General features: G+C 37.6%; 1 pseudogene; it reads right to left on the reverse strand.

Moving 5' to 3' along the window:
• LOC102191330 lies at positions 16,236 to 16,807 on the reverse strand (annotated as a pseudogene).

Here is an 18,346-nt window from a genome sequence, read left to right on the forward strand (position 1 = left end):
CCTCCTTAGGAATTAGATCCCATTTGAAGTAATAAGACAAAATATAATTTATGAAGGGAGGTAGGCTAAGCCTTTGACTCTGCAACTAGAGTGCTTCAGTTTAACTCTTTGTATTCTGTTTATTTTAAAATTTTAATCTGGAAAATGGGAATGTTATTATTATATATTTTGAAGGATTAAGGAGTGACAATGTTAATACATCCAAAGTTCCTGGTATGATGTGTGCTTCATGGTGCATTGTACTAAGTTGCTTCAGTTGTATACAACTCTTTGTGACCACCCCCCTGAGCTGTAGTCTGCCTGGCTCCTCTGACCATGGGATTCTCTAGGCAAGAATACTGGATAGGGTTGCCATGCCCTCCACCAGTGCTTCATAGTAAATACCCAATAATGCACTAGTTTTTCTTTCTACTTCATTCTCACATTTTTCCTTCCACTGTCTCAGTCCATCATGATATTTTTCTGTGTGCTTTAGATTTTAATGTTTTTGTGAGTCATAATTGCTCTCCTATTATCTGCAAGCTCTCATTATAAACATTGAACACATTTGCCCTTAATCTGTAACAAATATGCTCATGTTTTCCTAACTTAATCTATTCTTTGTGGATCTTGATTCCTCTTCTGTTGGTCAACATAAGCACTTTTCTTTCTTTTCCAGAGGCTATCTGGGTTCTGCCTCATCCCATTTCTGAAACTGCCAGTGTCTTCTCCTTTCGCTGCATATATTATTTTCTCACCCCGAAGTCTTTTGCTGGGCTTTCACTTCCAATTGAGGGCACCAGCATACCTTTAATAAGGGTTTGTCCTCCTGGGCTACTGGAACTCTCTTTGCCTTCAAGCACAAAAGGCCAGAATTGTCGAAGAATTTGCACATCTGGGTAGCTCTTGACCAAAGGCTGATGGATATAATTACTCCAGCTCCATTGCTGCTGTTAAGTCGCTTCAGTCGTGTCCGACTCTGTGCGACCCCATAGACGGCAGCTCACCAGGCTCCGCCATCCCTGGGATTCTCCAGCTCCATTACCCCTTGGTTATTACGTAAATGTCAGCCTGGTCCATTTATTTGAGTTATGGAAATTTTGTATATTCTTAGTAACTTTTTGGTTCATCTTTCAATCAATTTTGAGAGTTTAAAAATCTCCTGTAATTGTGGATATGCTGACATATACTTCCTGTTTTGAATTTTCATTTATTTTTGAAGCTCTCTTATTGAATATATGCATTTTTAGCATTGTTATATCTTGTTGATGACTTGCAAACTCTTTCATTAAAGAATTTACCAATTTTTCTGATAGTAATATAACCATTGCAGCTGTCTTATGTTTAGTTTGCATGGTATATAATTTTCATATTTTGTGCTTATTTTTATAATTTAATTGTTTATTATTATAACCAATTTACTATTAAAGAGTTTACTACTTTAATGAATAAAATAGTTTACTGTTTTAATGAATATCAAATTTTAAAAATAATTTTTAAGCATATTTTGTAGCAGACATTTGAAATTGAAAATTTCAGACACTGAAAATGAAATCAATATGTTGATGTGTGTCTGGGTTTTTTTCTCTTCCTTTTACAGTACTTGACTTTATTCTGGAGGGCAATTAAGTCATTGCATCATTTACAAGATTTTTTTTTAATAGGTGGATTTATACTAGTCTTACTGTAGAGCTTATTTATCCCTACTATCAAGGTGTGACTTTCCTTGGGTCTCTGCTTTATGCCCCAAATACACAACAAGGTCTCTCCATTGTGGTGGTTTATACTCAACATTTGTGGCTTGAATGAGCTTTATAAATTGTTTAGATTTACAGGCATCCAGAAACTTTTTCTTTTTTTTGGCATGGCTTAGTGGAATTAAATCCTACATGTGTGCTGCCTGAGAGTCCTTCAAAAAGTCAAGGGATCCTATGCATATTTCTGAAGTATTATTTATGTAACTTTTTCTTTTAGTACTTTACTCCTAAACTCCACCTACTACGACCTCATACTTCAACATCTGTCTCCTCAGTTCAACAAGATTGCAGTGCTTTGGTTTCTCCTGCCTGTGACAGAATCTGAAAAGGCATATCTTCCTGTCTAGGCAGAAAGCTAGGGCAATTATATTTTCATTTTTATTATTTCTTCTCTCAAGGATTATAGTCCTATGATGTCTGTTGTGAAATATCTGAAAAACAGTTATTTTGTGTTTTATCAAATTTTTAGTTGTAAAAGGGCAAGTTAAGTACGAGATAGTCTGTCATGTGTGAAGTTTTCTACAATCATTTTTTTTTTTTAAACTGGAAGTCCATTAGCCTTAGGATGCATTTCTGAATTAGCATGAAATAAAGTATACATAGATCATTGCATTTTTCTGGGTGATAGTCTGCAGTTTTCATCATTCTCAGGGATCCCAGTGAGGAGGAGTATGCCTATTTGTTTTGTGATCTCTATTCTATTCTGTTATCATGAATATACAAAATGTTCAAAAGGGAGTTAATTGACTGAGACTACAGAGCAACTGAACTGAACCGAACCATTCAAATGAGTTCATAAACTGAGCCACAGTCAGCTCCTTGTTTTGTTTTCACTGACTGTATAGAGCTTCTCCATTTTTGACTGGAAATAATATAACCAATCAGATTTATTGACTATGTCAAAGCCTTTGCCTGTGTGGATCACAATAAAGTGGAAAATTCTGAAAGTGATGGGAATACCAGACCACCTGACCTACCTCCTGAGAAATCTATATGCAGGTCAAGAAGCAACAGTTAGAACTGAACATGGAACAACAGACTGGTTCCAATTAGGGAAAGGAGTACATCAAGGCTGCATTGTTGCCCTGCTTATTTAGCTTATATGCAGAGTACATCATGAGAAATGCTGGACTGGATGAAGCACAGCTGGAATCAAGATTGCTGGGAGAAATATCAATAACTTCTGATATGCAGATGACACCACCCTTATGGCAGAAAGTGAAAAATAACTAAAGAGCCTCTTGATGAAAGTGAAATAGGAGAATGAAAAAGTTGGCTTAAAACTCAACATTCAGAAAACTAAGATCGTGGCATCTGGTCCCATCACTTCCTGGCATATAAATGGAGAAAACAATGGAAACAGTGACAGACTTTACTTTTTGGGGTTCCAAAATCACTGCAGATGGTGACTGCAGCCATGAAATTAAAAGATGCTTACTCCTTGGAAGAAAAGCAATGACCAACCTAGACAGCATATTAACAAGCAGAGGCATTACTTTGCCAACAAAGTTCTGTGTAGTCAAGGCTATGGTTTTTCCAGTAGTCATGTATGGATGTGAGAGTTGTACAATAAAGAAAGCTGAGTGGCAAAGAATTGGTGCTTTTGAACTGTGGTATTGGAAAAGACTCTTGAGAGTCCCTTAGACTGCAAGGAGATCCAACCAGTACATCCTAAAGGAAATCAGTCCTGAATATTCACTGGAAGGACTGATGTAGAAGCTGAAACTCCAATACTTTGACCACCTGATGTGAAGAACAGACTCACTTGAAAAGACCCTGATGCCGGGAAAGATTGAAGGCAGGAGGAGTAGGGGATGACAGAGGATGAGATGGTTGGATGGTATCACCGACTGTATGGACATGAGTTTGAGTAAACTCCAGGAGTTGGTGAGGGACAGGGAGGCCTGGAGTGCTACAGTCCATGGCGTCACAAAGAGTCGGACACAACTGTGTAACTGAACTGAATTTAACCATTCAAATGATGGTGAATACATGCTCCAGTGGCACTTACAAAATTAATTTTAAAACCTTTTATCATTAGAATGTAACTTAATAGAGTATAGTGCTGCATACAAGAAATAATAGACTAACTTTTTCATAGTTCTAGAAAGATAGCAAATGTTCAGTAAATACTTGATAAATGTATATTGAACTTTCACTATATGGAAGATACTGGGAGAGGTAGTGGGGAAAAATACAGATGAAGATAATTGGTGCCACATCCTCTCCAATGATCACTACACTTGATTGACTGACGTTGTTTACTCTGTTTTAATCCTATGTGGATATTTGCATAAATATCATTTTGACATATAATGTACTTCTCTTCTACATGTTCTACTTCAATTTCTATGTATTGCCCCTCTATATGTTCTAGAAATATTAATCTTAAATGTAATTGTTAGTGTTATAATGAAAATAATATTAGTTGGGTCATAATAGGGACACTTCTCTCATAAGACAAGGTTAAAATTATGACTTAAGATTTTAGTATTTATATATTTACTGATAAGTGAATAAAGAATAGAGAATACATTTAGGTATTAGGAAATTAAAACCAAATTTTAAAACTATTTAGTAATAAAAATGCTTGTTTTTAAGTTCTTAGGTTTAAAAAGTAGATTTGTGTGTCAACTTTATTACAAATAACAGAAATGTTTAGAGATTAAATATAGTTTATGCTTGTGTGATTTAAATATTTATTAGTTTGAGCATTGATAAACCTATGAATATTATTCATTGTAACACTATTACTTTTCAACATCACAAATCTTTAAGCCATGTTCATTAGGAATATAATTTAATAATATTTGCAAGCCAGTAGTCAAAAGTGAAATCCTACCACTCAGACCTGTCAGTTACTGAGAATTTGATCTGTTGTTTGTCCACATTCCTTGTAGGTTACTCAAGAGCAAAATGTAAAGGAATCTATATATTTTATTTCTTATTTTATACAAAGCTGAAGATAAATTTTTTCCTTAGAAATGCAAGGAAACAAACCTACTTACTGAAAAATTTTGCTATGTTCAGAATGAAGAAATTAAAGAGAAAGTTTCAGACTCCCCAATTTTTAAATGTAAAAGGTTATAGTTTCAATTTCCATGATTCTCAAATAAAATGTTAGTATACTTCAGCTCCTATCTACCTGGTCCACCCTATTTTCATGCTGTCTGTATGAAAACCTACTTTCTCAATATTTTAATTGAGATATTCAGTTAAATGCCTCTCTGGTATGTATGTCACTTCTAGTATCTTACTACTTTTACAGGCCCAGTGCCATAGAAATCCCATTTATTTTAAGATATATAACATTATCAATAAAAGTTGCCCTTGAAGGATATTGAAACCACAGGTTTCATAACTGTTTTACAATAAGGGCTGACTTTACTCATTCACATATCTCTGTTAGCTCTGCTGAAACAGCAGGATTTGAAACTGGCTGTGAAATTAGATTTTTCTAACATAAGCAATGAGAGCTCTCATAATTCTGATCTCTAAAGAAAAAAAAAACACAAAAAAACCTCTGTTATCATGCTGTATTTCTCTCTCCCATGAATATTTTCTCTGATGATAATATGCTAATGGTGGTGTATATATTGAAGTTGACTTTTCGGTGTTTAGGGATTTTTAGTAAGATTTGCGTTCTACATGTTTCTCCCCTGACAACATCTTACGATATATATTCCTAATAAAAAATAAGCAGATGATTCTTAGATAAAAATACTGAAAAATAACCTGTGTTATCAAAACTGTTTACATTTTCCCCAAAGAATTTTTCATCTGTTATTGGTAGAATTGACTATTTTGGGACTTTATAGACTATTTGCATTTTCCGATTAGCCAAAGCGGTACACAAGCACTCCCCTTACTGTGTGTCTTTTCTTATGTCAGTGTTCAGTATGGATACAAACTCATCACTTACGCATGTAAATTAGAGTCTAGCTCTTGAATTTAGGCAAAAATTGAGGTTTAAATTTGACCGTGTGTCTCCTAGTTTCTTACTAGGTAGATTACATAAAGTCCCAAAGCCACAGCTTTTCCGTCATTAAACCAGAAATAATTATAAATTTTTTTATTGTTAGGATTGTAGTGAAGATTAAATCAAATAATTTAGCATGCTCTTTAGATGAGTACCAGGCATTTGCTATAATCTTTAATCATTTCTACATTTATTTTTATCCCCCTTGACCAAAACAGAGTGCGCTATGATACAGCTATTCAAAAGATGGCAGGGGCAGCATTCTGAAGCACATCTGGCCCTGGTTCACACTACACAAATAATCTTGGAGGGTCTCAAGAGGGACAACAACCTCAGAGTAGAACTAGTATCTTAGAAATAACCCCCAAAACCAAATGGTTTAAGAACCAACCAGTCCATTCTGAAGGAGATCAGCCCTGGGATTTCTTTGGAAGGAATGATGCTAAAGCTGAAACTCCAGTACTTTGGCCACCTCATGGGAAGAGTTGACTCATTGGAAAAGACTCTGATGCTGGGAGGGATTGGGGGCAGGAGGAGAAGGGGACGACCCAGGATTAGATGGCTGGATGGCATCACCAACTCGATGGACGTGAGTTTGAGTGAACTCCGGGAGTTGGTGATGGACAGGGAGGCCTGGCGTGCTGTGATTCATGGGGTTGCAAAGAGTCGTGACTGAGCTACCAAACTGAATTGAACTGAGGATTTATCTTGAAACAATTGACAGGCTTTCTCAGATTCTCAATAAAATAAAGACATACATAAAAGAGAGCAAAGTCAGAGACAACTATAGGAATACTAACAGAAATTCCAGAAGCTAGACAAAATGTTCTCTATCTCTAAAATTGATAGAATGGCTTCAGAATAGCAAACACTGTACAGATATTTCCAGGACAGAGTGGGACAGTCTACAGAGAAGCACAAGAAAGTCACTTAGTTGCCCACTCCAATATCCTCTCTCTCTCTAGAAAATGTAAGCTCAGAATCAATCCATCTAGAGTGGGGCCTGTGGTGCTCTCACAATGTGGATTTTTGTTTGGTGGAGGAGCTGAGCATCACTTCCTATCCTGTTAGTACCTCCCCTCCTAGCTCCTCTCTGACAGTAAGACTACGAGAAGACAATTAAGGGAAACAATTTAGTATGCAGATTTAATATGCACAATATATCCATGAAAAAATAATTCAAAAGTAGCCCACACTTCATGAGAAGCCAGACTCTAGAGACATATTTTAATTTAAAGTATAAAGAAGTTTCCCTGCCTCCAGACTGGGATGCATTGGGGAGGAGAGAGAAAGAAAGAATGCGAGAGGCTAACATTTAAAGAGAGCAAAATAAGATTTATCCTAAACATCCATGCAATACTAAATACTGGAAGAAATAGAGAAAGGTGCATTTAGTTTTGAAGACCATAACTCAGTATTTTGGCAATGAGTCTAATAACTGCTTTTACATGCTTGAAAACAATGGATATATTTTCTATTTAAATTGGATATAATTAACTTTATTGCAATAAAACTTTCAGGGGGCTACAGTCACTATGTTTTGTGAATTTATATACAATATCAAATCATAGTTTCCATATAAATTTAGCATCTTTGTTTTATGATAACTAATGTGTTTCTTCTAGATCTTCTTGGGACAAAGTCTATAATATGATTTTGTTGTTCAGTTGTTAAGTTATGTCCGACTCTTTACAAGCCCATGGACTGCAGCATGCCTTATTTTGCAGTGATATCTGCCGAATTAATTATAAACTCTGAAGAGAGCAAGAATTCATAGGTCACATAAGCATGAATCCACCTTTAACCACTATGCCTTTATATTTATTCCTTGTGATATCATTTCTTAACTGTACTAATAGGGCAGAGGGATTTTGTTTAGAGTTGTTAGTTCTAAAGTCACATTACCTAGGTTCAGATTCAATATTTATGTGTACAAATTGTAGAACATTAAAAATATAGTATATATTTTTTTTTCCCTGGGCTTTGTTTTCATTTTCTGAATGAGGGAAAAATAGTACTGACACCATTGAAATAACATTTAAGGTGCTAGGATTAATATCAGCACATAGTGAAGAGTTGATTATATAATATATGTGTATAAATATAGTATGTTTGTATAGAATTAACTATTAACATACTGCTCAGAAGAGAGTAAATGCTCAGTGAACGATAGTGCTTATCTTTACTGTTACTATTACTGCTTTGTATGCATGCATGCGCAGTCGCTTCAGTGGTGTCCAACTCTTTGCAACCCATGGACTGTAGCTCACCACTTTATATTCATACAATGAAACTGCTTTTACTAGAAAATAGCTAAAGATTTCTTTACAACTTTCAGAAGTATTCAGCAAATATTACTTAAGCCCCTACTATGAGCCAAAGATAGGAGATATACAAGGATCACTCTTCTCTTTCCCTTCCTGGTGTTGTGGGATTTTGTTTTACTATGCATAAGAAATAGACAGACACAGTGTGGAGGGGAATGGCATGATAAAGCCTCCTCTCCCCATGGGATTTTCCCAGCAAGAATACTGGAGTGGGTGGCCATGCTCTTTTCCAAGTGATCTTCCCTACCTAGGCATCAAACCTGCATCTCCTGTGTCTCATATTTATTAATCCCCCATAAATTAATACTGTGTTGAAATCACCAACTCGTATTGTGAGGTTAATAGCATGTTCTTAATCATCTTGGGGCTGCAAACTGATATGCCTACAGTACCATTTCCCCGGCTACTTTGTTTACAAAGAATCACATAAGATGCTTATTAAAATTTAGAGTCTACCATTATTCTCAATATATTGAACCAGAATCTCCAGAGGATGAGCTGGGGATATGTATTTTTAGTCCAGAGTCTTGATGGTTTTCTGATCTGGCAGTTTGGGGAAAACCCTAGCCAAGGTGACGTAAGTGGGAGGAGCATGATGAATAAGGCATGTGAGGGAATGAGGGAATACCTTGGTTGTAGGATCAGGACCAGCTGCCTTCAAGTTTTCCAGATAAGCTAGAAATATGGATTGTTATATAAAATATTCTGATTTTTACATATTAACAAATTACTCGTTGTCTTTCTGTTATTACCATTCAGGACAAACCAAACTTTTTAACGTATTTCTGCTGTAAAAAAAAAAAATAAATTATATATATATATTTACTATCTCTGAAAATACTGTGAAAGATAGAAAAGGGTGAGAGAAGCTCTGGTCCCATCTGCTATCTTTATTCATTTCATGCCATTCCCCTCCACACTGCTGTCTGTCTTTTTCTTATGCACAGTAAAGCAAAATCCCACAACACCAGGAAGGGAAAGAGAAGAGTGACCCTTGTATGTCTCCTATCTTTGGCTCATGGTAGGGGCTTAAGTAATATTTGCTGAATATTTCTGAAAGTTGTAAAGAAATCTTTAGGTATTTTCTAGTAAAAGTAGTTTTGTCGTATGAATATGGAGTGATTATATTGTTTCAGTGTAAAAAGTGACTTAGGTGTAAATTGAATTTTGTTGTTGCTATTTAGTTGCTAAGTCATGTCCTACATTTTTGTGACCCCATGGCCTGTGCCTGCCAGGTTCCATTGTTCATGGGATTTTCCAGACAAGAATACTAGAGTGGGTTGCCATTTCCTTCTCCAGAAGGTCTTCCCAACCCAAGGATTAACCTGTGTCTCTTGTTTTGGAACCAGGGAAGCCTTGTAAATTGAATTGTCTAGGTATAAAAGGGAGGACTACATGTGTGGGGGGGGCCACAGTTAAGATAATAACTTCTGTTGAGAAAAGAAAAAAAGTACTGATTCTGTTTGATCTAAGGAAAGAGGTAGAAGAAGCATTGTTCTAGTAAATTCAGAGGAGTTTAAGGAATATATATTATATGAGAACAGAGTAGAGGGGGCCCTGTATAAATAGGTTCAATGATGCCTTCTGGGTGAAAACACCAGTCCTGCTTCTTGGTAAGACACTGAGAGTGAAAGGTGAAAATGGCCTTATATTTTCAGTGCTTTTACTCAGCAACCCAATTTTACTATTAATACTGTGTTTCCACCTGTTTAAATCTAAAATTATATATGTATGTCTTTGAAACTTTCAGTCTAGTTCCCCAAATGGTCATTCATTATTATAATAGACTATTATTTTCAGGTACAGATTTGTTTCCATTTTCCCTTTATAGATATAAATTCACTATTACAGAGATTTTCCTGGTTCTGAAATATTTCTAGAGCCATCATATATGATAAATGACTTGTTTCATCCTATAAGACATGGGACAGAAAATATTAACCTTGCCAAACTGGAGACTGATTTAATATTTTAGGCTATTTCCACATGATCTCCTTTCAGTGCTCTTATGTATATAAAATCGCTTTGTAACTATTCTGATATTTTCATTTGTTCCTACTATGTCACTAAAATAATGATGATACTGTCTAAATCATAGATATTAAATGTCTTGAGAGTTTTTATTCTCAGAGAAGTAACAGAAGGCCATGCATTTGAACTATAAAATTGAAGAACACAATATAAAGTGAATATATTAGATTTGCTAAGGGAAACATTAAAAGGCAATGGCTATAAAGTGAGAAACATGACCGTTTCATTCTACGGAAACCAACGAATAAACAGATGATTTTCAAATAAAACTGTAAATAGTAGCATAATAGAACTTTCCGTAGAACCCTCAAACGTGTACACATATCAAAATAAGTTTAAGGAGCAGCATTAATGTGGGAAAGAAAGGAAAGCAGAGACAGAGAAAATACAGTTTGTGAAACACAGCCAGGTCAGAATTGCAGAAATACATCCAGGCCATCATTTGGGGTTTTATCTGTCTCCTTACTCACTGTTCTCACATTCTTTTACATCTTGGATCCATATGATTCATAGCAACAACTGAGCACCTTGGAAATTTCCCAGGCTTAGTAGAATACTACCTTCACTTCAGTTCAGTTCAGTCACTCAGTCGTGTCTGACTCTTTGCCACCCCATGAATCCAAGCACGCCAGGCCTCCATATCCATCACCAACTCCCGGAGTACACTCAGACTCATGTCCATCGAGTCAGTGATGCCATCCAGCCATCTCAACCTCGGTTGTCCCCTTCTCCTCCTGCCCCCAATCCCTCCCAGCATCAGAGTCTTTTCCAATGAGTCAACTCTTCTCATGAGGTGGCCAAAGTACTGGAGTTTCAGCTTTAGCATCATTCCTTCCAAAGAAATCCCAGGGCTGATCTCCTTCAGAATGGACTGGTTGGATCTCCTTGCAGTCCAAGGGACTCTCAAGAGTCTTCTCCAACACCACTGTTCAAAAGCATCAATTCTTCAGTGCTCAGCGTTCTTCACAGTCCAACTCTCACATCCATACATGACCACTGGAAAAACCATAGCCTTGACTAGACGGACCTTAGTCAGCAAAGTAATATCTCTGCTTTTGAATATGCTATCTAGGTTGGTCATAACTTTTCTTCCAAGGAATAAGCATCTTTTAATTTCATGGCTGCAGTCACCATCTACAGTGATTTTGCAGCCCCCCCAAAATAAAGTCTGACACTGTTTCCACTGTTTCCCCATCTATTTCCCATGAAGTGATGGGACCGGATGCAATGATCTTCGTTTTCTGAATGTTGAGCTTTAAGCCAACTTTTTCATTGCCCTCTTTCACATTCATCAAGAGGCTTTTTAGCTCCTCTTCACTTTCTGCCATAAGGGTGGTATCATCTGCATATCTGAGGTTATTGATATTTCTCCCGACAATCTTGATTCCAGCTTGTTTCTTCCAGTCCAGCGTTTCTCATGATGTACTCTGCATAGAAGTTAAATAAGCAGGGTGACAATATACAGCCTTGACATACACCTGTTCCTATTTGGAACCAATCTGTTTTTCCATGTCCAGTTCTAACTGTTGCCTCCTGACCTGCATACAGATTTCTCAAGAGGCAGGTCAGAAAAATAAATAAATAAATAAATAAAATAAAATAAAATAAATAAATTTTTTTTTTAAAAAAGAGGCAGGTCAGGTGGTCTGGTATTCCCATCTCTCTCAGAATTTTCCACAGTTTATTGTGATCCACACAGTCAAAGGTTTCAGCCTAGTCAAGAAAGCAGAAATAGATGTTTTTCTGGAACTCTCTTGCTTTTTCCATGATCCAGCGGATGTTGGCAATTTGATCTCTGGCTCCCCTGCCTTTTCTAAAACCAGCTTGAACATCAGGAATTTCACAGTTCACATATTGCTGAAGCCTGGGTTGGAGAATTTTGAGCATTACTTTACTAGCAATTGAGATGAGTGCAACTGTAGCATCACTATGAACAAAGCTAGTGGAGGTAATGAAATTCCTATTGAGCTATTTCAAATCCGGAAAGATGATGCTGTGAACGTGCTGCACTCAATATGCCAGCAAATTTGGAAAACTCAGTAGTGGCCACAGGACTGGACAAGGTGAGTTTTCATTTCAATCCCAAAGAAAGGTAATGCCAAAGAATGTGCAAAGTACTGCACAATTGCACTCATCTCACATGCTAGTAAAGTAATGCTCAAAATTCTCCAAGCCAGGCTTCAGTAATACGTGAACTATGAAATTCCTGATGTTTAAGCTGGTTTTTAAAAAGGCAGGGGAACCAGAGATCAATTTGCCAGCATCCGCTGGATCATGGGAAAAGCAAGAGAGTTCCAGAAAAACATCTATTTCTGCTTTCTTGACTAGGCTAAAGCCTTTGACTGCATGGATCACATTAAATTGTGGAAAATTCTGAGAGAGATGGGAATACCTGACCACCTGACTTGCCTCATGAGACGTCTGTATGCAGGTCAGGAAGCAGCAGCTAGAACTGGACCTGGAACAACAGTCTGGTTCCAAATAGGAAAAGGAGTTCGTCAAGGCTGTATATTGTCACCCTGCTTATTTAACTTATATGCAGAGTACATCATGAGAAACGCTGGACTGGAAGAACCACAAGCTGGAATCAAGATTGCTGGGAGAAATATCAATAACCTCAGATATGCAGATGACACCACCCTTATGGCAGAAAGTGAAGAGGAGCTGAAAAGCCTCTTGATGAATGTGAAAGAGGGCAATGAAAAAGTTGGCTTAAAGCTCAACTTTCAGAAAATGAAGATCATGGCATCTGGTCCCATCACTTCATGGGAAATAGATGGGGAAACAGGGGAAACAATGTCAGACTTTATTTTTGGGGGCCTCCAAAATCACTGCAGATGGTGACTGCAGCCATGAAATTAAAAGACGCTTACTCCTTGGAAGAAAAGTTATGACCAACCTAGATAGCATATTCAAAAGCAGAGACATTACTTTGCCGACTAAGGTCCATCTAGTCAAGGCTATGGTTTTTCCTGTGGTCATGTATGGATGTGAGAGTTGGACTGTGAAGAAAGCTGAGCGCCGAAAAATTGATGCTTCTGAACTGTGGTGTTGGAGAAGACTCTTGAGAGTACCTTGGACTGCAAGGAGATCCAACCAGTCCATTCTGAAGGAGATCAGCCCTGGGATGTCTTTGCAAGGAATGATGGTAAAGCTGAAACTCCAGTACTTTGGCCACCTCATGAGAAGAGTTGACTCATTGAAAAAGACTCTGATGCTGGGAGGGATTGGGGACAGGAGGAGAAGGGGATGACAGAGGGTGAGATGGCTGGATGGTATCACTGACTCGATGGACATGAGTCTGAGTGTACTCCGGGAGTTGGTGATGAACAGGGAGGCCTGGCATGCTGAGATTCATGGGGTCGCAAAGAGTCGGACAGGACTGAGCGACTGAACTGAACTGAACTTGTGCATCCTTTGGCATTGTCTTTCTTTGGGATTGGAATGAAAACTGACCTTTTCCACCCCTGTGGCTACTGTTGAGTTTTCCAAATTTTTTGGCATATTGAGTGCAGCAAAGAATTGCTCATTAAATATCATATTAGCTTAAACTGAAACTGTAGAATTTTCTATATTTCAACAAATACTTAAAAAAGCAAAACAGCTTTTTTAAAAAAAATTTAGAAATATGATTTCACTTTGTTTTTGTAAATGTGTAGAAACTAAAATTAGAAGACATATTCTAATCAGTTTTTTTTTTTTTTTTCATCTTTGTACTTCATGGTTTGGCTTTTCTTCTCACTCTGTTGCTCAGTGCAGTACAGCTAAGATAATGGGATTGAATGCTATCTGGACTTCACATCCTGCCAGTTACCTTTGACTTAGTCACTTAAATTTTCTGAGGCTCCATTTTCTCAAATATAAAAGGAGATTAATAATGTATTTCTGATAAGACTGGTAGAAAAATCAAATAATTTTTTCCAGTGGATCAAAGACATACAAGACTTGAAACCATAAAGTTTCTAGAAGAAAGCATAGGGAAAAACTCCTTGAAATTAGTTCTCAACACTTATTTTTCTGGGTATGATACCACAAGCACACAGCAAGAGCAAAACTTAATGAATGAGACTACATGAAATTAAAAATCTATGCAACCACAGAAACAATCAACAAAATGAAAAGGTAACCTAAAGAAGGGATAAGACATGTTCAAATCATATATCTAATGCATTAGTATCCAAATATATATATATATGTGTATATATATATATATATATATATATATAAATCTAACACAATGGAAGAAAAAATCTATTTAAAAAATGGACAGAGGAACTGAATTTTTTTTTTTTTTCCCAAAAAAGACAAGCAAATGACCAATAGCACTTGAAAGGCTACCACCTTTATGGAACATAGTATGGAGTTTCCTCAAAAAAAATTAAAAATATATTTAGCATGTGATCCAAAAATCCCACTTCAGGCCAGATAGCTAAAGGAAATTAAATCACTATCTTAGAAAGATATATCCACTCCTGTGCTCATTGCATTATTATTCACAACAGTCAAGATATAGAAATAACCTAAGTATTTACCAAGGATAAGTGGATAAACAAGATGTAGAATTGGTGTACAAATGGATTATTCAGTCATGATAAAGAAGGAAATCTTGTTATTTGGACAAGATAGATGGACCTTGAGGGCATTATGACAAGTGAAATAAGTTACAGAAAGACAAATACTATTTGATCTCACTCCTATGTGGAATATAAAAAAACAAAGATTGCTATATGTGGTAATTATGTTTTTATTAAATCAGGTATTTCATTATGGTATAATTTTTTTTCCTTTTGTATTAGCATGACCCCAGATCATAAAGGAAATAGATTCACCAGTATTACCTTGTTTTCTTTTATAAGAATTTTGTGCCGGTGCCATGCATTTGAATGTATGGCCATCTTATTTAAAAGTAGTTAATAATTATGACAGTTGAAAAAAAAGTTCATGTGCATACCTGTGGTGGATTCATGTTTATGTATGGCAAAACCAATACAATATTGTAAAGTAATTAACCTCCAATTAAAATAAATAAATTTATATTTAAAAAAGTTCCCCCTTTTAATACCAAAATATATTGTTAAATATGCAGATCTTCTCTACCTTTTAGTTACTGTAATCCTTTAAGTGAGACAAAACATACTGTTAAAGATATATTAAGTACTACATTTTTATACAGTTAGTTATTTTATCCTGTCAGATATATGAACTCATTGGTTGTGATATTAATGAGTTTCAGAGTGGAAGGAATTCTTTTTTCTTTTTTAATGAAGCATAGAATTTATGAATGTATTTACATAATTTATAATCTGTAAGCAGTGGTCTCATAAATATATGATTATATCTTTACATGTGCTAAGCGACAGGTAGCTGTCTTCCCCACCAAGACAGCTCGGACAAATTAAAAATGGACAGCATTTACTCCACTTTCTGGGCTTCTTTTCTCTTTGGAAAACATGGCTAGTCAGTTTAAACTGAATATGCAATTCAACATGTTCCAGGCAGCCTCTCTACTACCACCATCTTGATTGTCAGAGCTTACTGAAAAAGGTACCAGTGATGTGCCTGGGGATACCCGTGCGACAGGGTCCTGGGCTGCTGTGCCCAAAGGAGATTGTGTCAGAGAAGGCGTGGGTGGGTGCCTCTCCATCAGCCTCAGAAACAACCCACCTCAGCTTCAGACAATCCTAACTGCTATCCTTTCAGGGTGGTAACTGCATACATTCTAAATGCTATCACTTCCTCTAGTAGTGGCAATGGTTAATGGGAAAACAAGGGAAGGAATGTATCCACAAGGGCTTTTTTTTTCCTCAAAAGCCATGAAAGTGCTAACATTTCCTTTACAAATGTGACATGCAATCTTGACTACAAAACTACTCAGTGATCTCATCCTACCATTCACAGAACAGTACATTCCTTCTCAGCAACATCAGGAGCCAACGATGTGGTCCCTGTGTACACAGAGATCCTTTACAGGACAGAAGTCCACAGACTGACATATTACTGCTGCAGTCTCTGAAGAGGAGACGGAACCAGTTAATTCCTGTGAATCCCAGATGCCCAAAAAAGATCTGAAACTGGCAGGCGACCCCTGGAGGCAGGGCCCAGCCCTCCCGTGGCCTGTCAGGACCAGCTACTTCGTCTGGGAGCCTCAGGGCCGAGGCCCAGTCAGCAGCAGCTCTGCCTAGACTCCAAAGGCTCTGTACAATTTGAAGCCCTTTCCACCAGAAGGCGGGCTGGCGTCAGTGGATGGAATTCTTTGACTAATTTATATAAAGAGTCTGTTTATGTTTATCTTGTTCTTCGTGCTGGTCCATAAAAGGACTGCATGGATGTAGTTGGCGTAGTCCTTGGCATCTGTCTCCATGACTTCTCTTACCTCGATAACATCACACTTACTTCCCGCAATGACAACTACAATATTGGGTGGGCCATGCTGCTGAAGCTCTTTTACCCAGTTCTTTAATGTTAAAATATTTTATAATGTCATAAATAATTATAGCTGCAGCCAAGCCTTGGTACATTGGCGGTAAGGCAGGAAATTGTTCTCGTCCAACTGTATGCTAGATGAAGGATTTATGTAGCTCATTTTGGTATTGGACAGTATTGGTCATAAAAGATGGTCCTATTGTTGGGTTGATGTTTGGATCAAACCTGTCTTCCACAAACCACTACACAATACTTGATTTACCTACACCTGTATCCGCCAGCAGACACACCTCGAGCTACCTCAGCACCATGGCCTGGGAACCAGGGGCACAGGCCCACTGCCATCCTAAATTGAGAGGGAGGCTGGGCCCAGCAGGAGCATTCCCCAGCGCCACCACCACAAGGCCTAATCCTGGCTGTGGGGCATGCAGAGGCCTTTCTTTTGCTGGACCTTGGCCCTGCCTGGCTGTTGCCAGTCACACAGAGCCTGTCTCAGCAGCCTGAACATGTTCCTGGGCGCCACTGTGCCACCATCTTGGGACAGTGGCCAGTCAGCTGCAGAGTGAAAGGAATTCTTAAGAGACATTTTAGTCCATTTTGACACCTATGTAGATCAAAGAACATTTCCTCAAACAAGACACTGATTTCCTCCTATGAGAAAGAGAAATGGTGGTAGAGGCATGTAACCAACTTTGTTTTCATTACTGTTTGGGATTTGTATATGAAGCTACAAATTCCTTAGAGTTTCTGAGGCAATAGGATTGTGGGTAAGATCCAGGAATCTACTGTTTTAAAAGAAATTCAGGCAAATAAAAGAATCAATCCAGCTACTATATTTTAAAAAGACAACAAAGCAGACCATAGAGAAGGCAAAAGTCTAAAAATATTTTGAGTATGGCCATCTTTTATTCTTAGTTCAGGTCAGTTGCTCAGTCATGTCTGACTCTGTACAATCCTATGGGCTGTAGCATGACTGGCCTCCTTGTCCATCACCAGCTCCCAGACTTTACTCAAACTCATGTCCATACAGTCCATGAGGCCAGCCAACCATCTCATCCTCTGCTGTCCCCTTCTCCCCCTTCCTTCCATGTTTCACAGCATAAGGGTCTTTTCAAATGAGTCAGTTCTTTACATCCAGTAGACAGTGTATTGGAGTTTCAGCTTCAACATCAGTCCTTCCAATGAATATTCAGGACTGATCTTCTTTAGGATCGACTGGTTGGATATCCTTGCAGTCCAAGGGACTCTCAAGAGTCTTCTCTAACATCACAGTTCAAAAGCATTAATTTTTTGGTGCTCAGCTTTCTTGATAGTCCAACTTCACATCCATACATGACTACTGGAAAAAACATAGCCTTGACTAGATGGACCTTTGTTGGCAAAGTGATGTCTCTGCTTTTGAATATGCTGTCTAGGTTGGTCATATTTTTTCTTTCAAGGAGCAAGCATCTCAATTTCATGGCTGCAATCACCATCTGCAGTGATTTTCGAGTCCAAAAAAACACAGTCTGACACTCTTTCCACTGTTTCCCCATCTATTTTCCATGAAGTGATGAGACCAGATGCCATGATCTTAGTTTTCTAAATGTTGAGCTTTAAGCCAACTTTTTTCACTCTCTTCTTTCACTTTTCTCAAGAGACTCTTTAGTTCTTCTTCACATTTTGCCATAAGGGTGGTGTCATCTGCATATCTTAGGTTATTGATATTTCTCCCAGCAATCTTGATTCCAGCTTGTGCTTCAGTGAGCCCAGCATTTCTCCTGATGTACTGTGATATAAATTAAATAAGCAGGGTGACAATACACAGCCTGGACATACTCCTTTCCCTAATTGGAACCAGTCTTTTGTCC

The sequence above is a fragment of the Capra hircus genome, chromosome 8, assembly GCF_001704415.2.
Source record: "Capra hircus breed San Clemente chromosome 8, ASM170441v1, whole genome shotgun sequence".
NCBI lineage: Eukaryota > Metazoa > Chordata > Mammalia > Artiodactyla > Bovidae > Capra > Capra hircus.